This window comes from Bactrocera dorsalis, unplaced genomic scaffold (genome assembly GCF_023373825.1).
Source record: "Bactrocera dorsalis isolate Fly_Bdor unplaced genomic scaffold, ASM2337382v1 BdCtg437, whole genome shotgun sequence".
In the NCBI taxonomy this organism is placed as follows: domain Eukaryota; kingdom Metazoa; phylum Arthropoda; class Insecta; order Diptera; family Tephritidae; genus Bactrocera; species Bactrocera dorsalis.
This window is the reverse complement of record NW_026038488.1, coordinates 2,185-11,918: the sequence shown is the minus strand read 5'-3', so window position 1 is coordinate 11,918 and position 9,734 is coordinate 2,185. Positions and strand designations below refer to the sequence as shown.

Below are 9,734 nucleotides of genomic sequence, written 5' to 3'. Positions count from 1 at the left end.
TAAAAGAGTCAGATATAAGGTTTTATATACCAAAGTGATGAGGGTGACGAGTAGAGTTGAAATCCGGATGTCTGTCTGTCCATCCGTCCGTCTGTCCGTCCGTGTAACTTGAGTAAAAATTGAGATATCATTATGAAACTTGGTACAGGTATTTCTTGGCTCCATAAAAAGGTTAAGTTCGAGGACGGGCAAAATCGGCCCACTGCCACGCCCACAAAATGGCGAAAACCGAAACCTATAAAGTGTCATAACTAAGCCGTAAATAAAGGTATTAAAGTGAAATTTAGCACAAAGGATCGCATTAGGGAGGGGCATATTTGAACGTAATTTTTTTTGAAAAGTGGGCGTGGCCCCGCCCCTACTAAGTTTTTTGTACATATCTCGGAAACTACTATAGCTATGTCAACCAAACTCTATAAAGTCGTTTCCTCTAGGCATTTCCATATACAGTTCAAAAATGAAGAAATCGGATAATAACCACGCCCACCTCCCATACAAAGGTTATGTTGAAAATCACTAAAAGTGCGTTAACCGACTAACAAAAAACGTTAGAAACACTAAATTTTACGGAAGAAATGGCAGAAGGAAGCTGCACCCAGGCTTTTTTTAAAAATTGAAAATGGGCGTGGCGTCGCCCACTTATGGACCAAAAACCATATCTCGACCGATTTCATGAAATTCGATTTCAATGAAATTCGGTATATAATATTTTCCTAACACTCTGAAGACATGTACGAAATATGGATGAAATCGGTTCACAACCACGCCTTCTTCCAATATAAAGCTATTTTGAATTCCATCTGATGCCTTCTCTGTATAATATATACATTAGGAACCAATGATGATAGCGGAATAAAACTTTACACAAATACGGTATTTGAGCTGAGGTATCCCTTGTGGAAAAATTGTCGTGATCGGACTAAAACTTTTCAAGGTCCCTGATATCGAACACGAAGAACTCAGTGCCTAACCTAACCTAACCTAATTTTTCACCGAAAATGTCGGTAAATCTCTCAGAATTTAATTCTAATTAATTTTACAACAAAATAAAAAAATGTGTAAATAACGGATAATGAATTCTCGATTATCACTTTATCATGCGAGAGTATAAAATGTTCGGTGACACCCGAACTTAGCCCTTACTTACTTGTTGTTCGTAGATTTGTGTTTTACAGCCGGGTGAAGGGTGTGTCGACTGTATTTATATGTAATATGTATGTTGAATCATCTTTGAGGCATTGGGGAAGTGGGACGCTGACGAAAATGATGAGTGGATCGAAAAGACGCGCTTGCCAAGAGAAGACAGTTATTTATGTTTGGTTGTGCCGACGGCTTTACTTGAATGAATAATACTGTTGCAATAGTTATTATTGTTAAAATATTGCGATCGATATTCAAAAAATATAAATTTTTATACTATAATAGTGAAAATATTCAGTCTTTTATAATATTGAACTTCACATACGCAGACAGCAGAATATTGTCGAATTGACTTACACTGAGCGTTTGGGTAATGTTAAATAATCTTAATTATTTTACTGATCTTTACATATAATCTGGTTACCCTGAGAGCAGAACTATTTAACCCTGCTCTGGCAACACACTTTAAACCTCATCCACACAGAGACATGAATGTTATATTTGCGAGACCGCAAAGTGTTATCGTTGCACTTAGTAGCTCGGATGTAGAAAAATGTTTTAGCTTTAGTATTATGTGGCTAGCTAAGCGAAAGAGTTTAGTTGACTTTAATCTGCAATGTGGCGAGCGTGCTTACATTTCTACATCTCCATATATCCGTATGTATTTACAAAAAATTAATATATGTAAATGTTAAAATATCGTAAAGCATAAGTATTATTTATTTCAAATATTGTTTCTGCACTTTTCTGTAATATAACGGGAATTATATCAACGTTTTGAATAACTGCGTAGTTTTTGAAATCAAGTAGAACAACAAAGAAAACTGCTTTTGCGCATTCACAATATGCATTCGGTGCCGAGACCTCATCCGGTCCGACGCAAAGTATGAGTCAACGGTTGAGAGCACTTGAAATTGCAGCGCTCAGTGTGTGATATTTCCAGTATTTAGTATATTGGTAAACCCCCGCATCTAGCGTGACTCTAACCTATTATTTCTACCGTTTGTTTAACAAATTTTATATACATACAAACACACATGCAATTATAAATTAGTATATCTGTAATGAAGCAATCTACACTAAAATGTGTGAAAATGGTACTTCCATAGTGCGCTTGCTGGGTCGTAAACTCGAATCCGATTCTACTTGAGTATCAAGTTTTTTATTTTCAGAAGTCCATCAAGCGCCCATTCTTGACATCCGGTTTTACATTTAAGTGACTAATTTTTAAGTTCAACATAACTGCGCAAAAAACTTGCGATCAAATGTTTAAGAACACATGATCCCTTAATTTCATTTAAATATCATGCGGATTGACCGGTATAGCCCATTCAAAGTCGTCTGAAATTCGGGAAAATCACTTTATCGGAAACAGTTGAGCTAGAGGAAGGTTCAAATATCAGAAGATTGCATTAATCTGTAGACTATAAGATTACTTGTTCTACTTCATAACTGGAAAGCAAAAGTCGATTATTCCATATCGTTTTTTTTTTTTTATTACAAAAAGAAATTCCATTAAATAGCAATGGCCACGAGTTGTACGCAAAGACATGCTTTTCAGAGCTATTCCAGTGAGAAGAACCGTTTCATGGAGAAATTAGTGGCGAAAATATATAGCTTCTACGACGAACAGTCTCTAATCGATGTGGCATTTAAAGTATCAAACCCAACGGCTGTGTAAGTATAACTTTGTCCTCAGCTTATATAGAATTATTTAGATTAACACTTATAATAATTTTGGACTGCACAGTGTACCCGCGCATCGTTTGATACTCGCAGCAGCGAGTCCCTACTTCGAGAACCTTTTCAATGGCGCGCAAGGCAATAATCCCGTCATCGAGATAAATGATATCGATAGCGATATCTTCAAGCGTCTAATAACATTTTGTTACACCGGAGAGGCCTTCATTACCGTTAACAACGTCGGTGCTATGCTAAAGGCGGCACTCATTTTACGATTGTATGATGCCATAAATAGTTGTGTGGACTGCATTATGAAAAATATCAATGGATACACTTTGCAGGCTGCCTACACGCTCGAGCGAGAAACACAGTGTGAACGCCTTAAGCAGAAACTCTTCGAATACGAAATAAAGAATTTCATGAAGGTGAGTATAATGCGTCAGAAGAGCGGTACTTATGTAATCGACATTTTCTTTCTAATAAAATAGATCAGTCGACGCGATGAGTTTTTGAATTTTGATGCAGAAAAATTGCAACGTATTCTGGAATCTGACAATTTGAATATAACATGTGAGGAAGATGCCTACGACGCCATAAAAACACTGGTTCAATGCCGATAAACGTGCGCGTCAAGAGGCACTGCCGCTTTTAGTAGCTTGTCTCCGGCTTACCCAATTCGCTGCGGACTTTCTGTTAACACACATTCAGCCGTTACCTGGTTGTGAGCTGCTGGCCTTCAAGGCGCTATCGTGGATCAGAGAGCCTGCAGCACGAACAAAGATAAATATGCGATTCACAAAACCACGTGCTACTTGTGAGAAAACATTTCTGGTGATTTGCGAATCAGAGGTAAGCGTACATTGCGGCTACAATTCAAAAATCATTATCTTACATTCTAAATAAATATTAAATTAAAAATATTTTTTCATTAGATGTATCACAAGCTGCTGAAATATAACAAAGCTAAGAATAAGTGGCGAGAGTATGCGAGTTTAGAAATCGATTACGCATATTATTGTACGATTTTAAAGGATGATAATATATTATTTATTGGCGGTTGTAAAACTGGTGTCACATCCAACATCGTCCGCAGCTGGAATATACGAAATAAGACATCGAAAAATTTGTCCGCCATGAAGCAAGCAAGAGACTCACACTGTGTTGTCGAATTAGATGGTAAAATCTACGCGATTGGCGGTTTAGAGGGTGACAAGGTTTTGTCGTCGGTGGAAAGGTAAATATGTATAATTCTGTAGCGATTTACCTAACGTTGGCGATTGTAAGCTTTAACAATTTCAGGTTAACTTTAAGCTTAATGGTGAAAGAATTTTAGATAAGTTGGTTTAGATTACTGTAGATGGTGTACAAAATAAAGTACTTATATATTTAGGAAAGAGAGTGTATCGGTAAATAACTGCCGCTGGCTTTATGTACACCCACACCATCTGACATTTCCAGCGACTTCTTCAGAATACCTCAAGTTTTTAAATCAGACAATTTCTTAGTTGACGCTCATTAACTTAATAAACGCAATGCTTTTCATATCAATTTAGATATCATATTTAGAACTCATGTTTTTTGTTGATTTCCAGATATACGCCATCCGATGGTTGGGAGTCCGTGAGCAGTTTGATTGTTGGACGATTCGATGCCAGAGTAGTGATATTGAATGGTAAAATTTATATAATGGGCGGGGATAGTGGATCGTCTTTAAGATCCTTCGAATGCTACAATCCGGATTCGAATACTTGGACTCGTTGCGCGAATATGAATGAATGTCGTGATTTTCCTTTTGTAAGTTGGATTAAAATATAATGATTGTTATATTGCTAAATTTTACATTACAGGTAGCTGCACATAAGGATTATATTTATGTTTTAGACAAGTACTTGGCTAACCGTAGCCAAATTGTTGAACGTTATGATCCTCAGCGAAACACCTGGTCTAAGGTAAATTAAATTTATTTTTGCCAATCGTTTGGTTTCTGAACTGAATATTTTACGCAGATTTGTTGTTTGGATGCTGACTGGGCTCGTATTGAAGGTTTGCCGTTAGACAATAAGCTATGGTTTTTTGGTCGCCCTAAATCTGATGACATATCAAGTGTTTCTGTTTATGACGAGGATAATGACCGTTGGGTAAAAAAGTGTTCATTACCCAATGTAAACAGATATATCGTTTGTGTTGTGCCTGTAGCCTTACTGTCGTTGAAATGAATAAATAATATTATTATATATATTTTTTAAATAAATTTTCCTAAAAGAAATACAATTAATATGTGTGATTTTCTCTGATTGAAAGGAGAGGCAAACTCTTGTAGGTTTTTTCTAACATTCTCTTGCATCCTTGATGTTTACAGAACCGCGAAAAGGCATGATGTCAGTGGTTTCTAGTTTTTTGCTGGCGAAAGAGCAGCAAGGAAGACCCGAAGGGCATTCCTTCTAATTTTTTAAATCCTTCCACGATCATTTGAAACGAATATATAAAATTTGTGTGAAAAAATATATTGTATATATAATATATTATATAAGACTAGCTGGCAATGGTTGCGCGAGGCTTCGCCACGCCCGTCAAAATATGCAAAGTAAAAAAAATATTAATAAAATAAAAAATTAACTTAAATCTTTAGACTGTTCTTTAGTTCAACTTAATCTTTAACATTTACAACTGATTCCAACAAAGCAATTTAACGGAATAGTTATATTTTTAATTTCAGTTATGCCTAAAGCTAAATAAGTTAAATAAAAAACTTAAGTAATCTCGTAGATTTTTATTGTTCATCAGTAAGCAAAATATTTTTAGGAGAGATTTTATTTTAATTCTTTATTTGTTTTATGACAATTAAAGCGTTAATTTTAAAATTTCTCAGTTTTTATGAACTGGCTTGACTGCAAAGAAAAGAATTCTTAAGTGAAAAGTTGCATAAAAACTAAAATTAAATTCTCTTTAAAATAAGGAAAAAAACTGAAACCGGTGCACCGGTATATTAAATTATTTCTCTGTAAACAATATTTAGAACTTTTTCTCAGGAGATAAAATAAAAAGATTATTTTTATTAGTGACTCGCGACAAAGCTACGTAAAGCTGGCCATGAGAGAAACAATTGATACTTAGGTCCAGTCCAGCGACTTCTAATGTTTGGCCTTGAGATTTGTTTATTGTCATAGCGAAACAAAGTTTTAAAGGAAATTGGAGGCGTTTGAACTGAAAAGGCAAGTCTGTCGGAATAATAGGTATTCTGGGTATTAATACAATATCTCCAGCGCCACATCCAGTTACAATCTTACACTCTATTAAATAATTTTTGAAAGATACTATGACCAAGCGGGTGCCGTTACAAAGTTTTGGAGGATTTAGGTTTCTTAACAAAATAACTGGTGAGCCTAGTTTAAGATTAAGTTTGTGCGGAGGTGCGCCAGACGGATTTAATGAATTAAGAAATTCGGTTGGAAAATGAACTATTTGCTCAGAATCGACAACTGTGTCGACTGAATAGTAAGTCTTATTAGGGGCGTCAAATTTGCATTGAACCATGTCATTAATTACATAACATTCGTCATTTGTTGGAGTTAAAATAGCTCTCTCCTTAAACCAATCCAATGTTTTCCCACTTACATTTGAAATATCTGGATAGACCTTTTCTATAAGTTCTTCAAGGTTTTTAACAGGTACACAAAGACTTTGATTTATGTCTACTTTACCGTTTTTGTCTGTCATTTGCCCATGACCAATTTGCAGTAGTGTCTTACCGAAAATTTCATTTTCTAGACCTGGGGTCAGCCTCATGTTCTTTTTTAATTGGACATTATAGATATGTTTCCACAACTTTGATCTTTTCAAGCACGCATTTACCTCATCTGCCCTTGTACCCCTAGGAACCACGGGCAAAATTTGACGAAAGTCTCCAGAAAATAGTACTGTGCATCCACCCATAGGTGAAACTTTGTTGCGTAGGTCTTGCAATGTTTTATCTAAAGCCTCTACTCCTGATTTGTGTGCCATTGTAGCTTCATCCCAAACTATAAGCGAGCAGTCTTGCATAACCTTAGCAGTACTGCTTTGTTTAGGAATGTTGCAAATTTTGCTTATTTCCTCAGTTACCTTAAGTGGAATTTTAAACATTGAATGAGCAGTTCTTCCTCCATCGAGAAGAGTTGCTGCTATGCCTGAGGATGCAACAGCTAACGCGATTTTCCCTAAAGATCGAACTTTTGCCAATAGTAAATTAATAAGAAATGTTTTCCCAGTACCCCCAGGGGCATCAAGAAAGAATATTTTACCCTCACAATTAGAAGCAGAACTCAAAACTAAATTATATATACTTTTTTGTTCTGAATTAAGCTTATCTTCATTACGTCTAACAATTTCAAGTAGTTGATGTTGATCATATGATTTTTCTTTCTCGTATAGTCTATTATTGACAGTGTTAACGTCAGTTATCAGTGGAAGGGAAAAATCGGTAACTGTTTTACCACAAAGAGAAATTAAAATTTTGTTAAGGTCACACAAAGCCTCATCAAAAATTAATTGATTGTAACCTAAATTTTGATTACCAGCTTCTCGTTTTTTTCTTTGCAATATGTCTTCTGACATACTTTCTTTAAATTTATTCCAAAGTTCAACAGAATCCGAAACTTGACAAAAAGACAAAATTATACCAAATAAATATCGCATCGAAACAGACGAAGCACTAATTTCTGCTTCCAGTAGCGTTTGTTCCCAAAGTGAATCATCTTCCAACAAACCCAAAGCTTTGCAGGCTGCTTGATAGGAACTAAAAGCCCTACCTTGAACAGTTTTTAAAAATTGGAAAGAAGTTGGGCCTTCGACTTTATGTAAAAGCATCCTTAGGTAAAAGCATTCACTATTATTGGGATGAACAACATAAACTCTTCCCAAAGCGTCTCCTTTTTTTAAGTTTTCGTAACCCTCAACAGGAGAGCCTATTTTCCTACGTTGGAACTTTTTTGTAGATCCATTCCACGTGTAATAAGCAGGAACTTTGTCGTAGGTTATAGTTTTGGCGAAATCATCATTTGCACATAACTTAAAAAAAGCCGTTAAAGTCGTATCTGTTGGATTTTTAACAATATCACGCACGTTATTTTCGTTGAAATATATCCTTTGGCCGTTTTCTAAATGAACTGATAGATGAGTAATAGTAGGATAGCGATCATGGATATCAAAAGAAAAAATTCTCCACAGAGCTTCCGACGTGCATATGTATCTTCCAGACTGAAATTCTTGAATTTCATCTTTCGAATTTATTGTAAAGGTTGCTTGGTCGCTACCCTTATTTATGTATTTACATACGTATTTAATAGATTTTATAGAACTGCAGAGCTCGACATTGATATGGGCATTAAAAGCTTTTAATAACACAGGGTTATATGGTACCACCCAGCTATTATCAACAGTGTAGTTGCGCAACGATGCTGTTTGACCTCCTTCTGCTGGGGATAAACGGCGATATTTTGGATATCCATCATCCCCACAGGATGTGGTATCTTGAAAAGCTTTTGGATATTTTTTTATACAACGGTTCTCTTTCATACATGGAGCGTTAGGGTTTAAAGCACCGCATGGTCCATGTATCATGTGCTTCACTACCAAATCGTGCAAAATTGGGTCGCATTGCTTATTCGGTAATTCGGCGGAAATAACACTATCAACTTGATTTGCTGTTATCTTATTTTTTAACCAAAGCAATAGATGCACATGTGGAAGTCCACGCTTTTGCCATTCCACAGTATACATATGACACTGAGGCGGGCCAAATATATGAGCTTTGTTAATTAATTTTAACAGCTTTTTAATTTTTAAGTTAAAAACTCTATTGATAATATCATAGCGCTGTTGAACAACAGTGTTTGAATCTAAATTGGTTTTAATTTCTTCCCAGTTAGGGTTGCATGTAATTGTTATGAACAAATCAGGCTTCCCATAATTCCTGACATAAGTCATAGCATCTTGCGTTTTTTCATGAAGATATCTAGGGCCGCCTGTGAACGTTGCAGGGAGAATAACTAATTGACCAATTTGATTTGGTTCTTCATTTGATTTTAAAGCATCCTTCAAATGAATATAGTTCTCTGCACGTAACTGTTTTTGGTTATTTCGTAAATACGCCAGACGCTCTGTCTCAATTTTAGCGTATTGATCAACTATGTACTGATTCATTAACATTCCATACTTATGAATCGGGTTGAACAAATTTTCCCTTACCATTAAACGATAGCAATAAAAGCTCATACAGGAAACTGTTTTTGAGATAGGCTCTTTCGAAATAGGATCAATTTGTGGAATATTTGTGTAGTAACCGTTTTCACCGCGACAAAATATTAGTGGGTATTGGAGACTATCATAACTACGATGAAGTTCAGAAATTCGAACTAAATTGTTGCACCGACGTTTTAAAATTATGTCCCTTTTATTAAATTCTTGACCAGTTATCATGACCGCAACTTCACTGGTACATGGTGCATTGTATCGACCAGGATGACTTCCGACAGGCACTTTATTTGCATGAATAATTACTTGGAAATCTGGAGTATTTGGTGGAACACTTTCTAATGCAGTTTTAAATGACGAAATATACGCGTTATGTTCATGCAACATGTCTTGCAAAACCCTTACAACTCCTTTGTCAACTACTTGCGCTGCTCTACTACATCTTACGGACGCTTGTGCTTCAGAGTCTGAAATAAAATAAATCTGAAGGAATTGATGCCCTTGGTCTAATTCCGGAAACAAACTACCTGCTAAGTGGTAAACTTGCCCTTGTATCTTAAACGTAGGCATGTAACCACGCTCGACAATTTGATTACTCCGAAATGAAGTAAATTGGAATGCATTGTTGTAGCTCCGTATATTTTGCAAAAAATGAGTCGATTTTGGATGATTACCTGTTA

General features: G+C 35.8%; 1 pseudogene; it reads left to right on the top strand.

The window, feature by feature from the left end:
• The first annotated feature begins 1,834 nt into the window (after positions 1–1,834).
• On the top strand, positions 1,835–5,065 carry LOC105223164 (kelch-like protein 17; annotated as a pseudogene).
• The last annotated feature ends 4,669 nt before the right edge of the window (positions 5,066–9,734 follow it).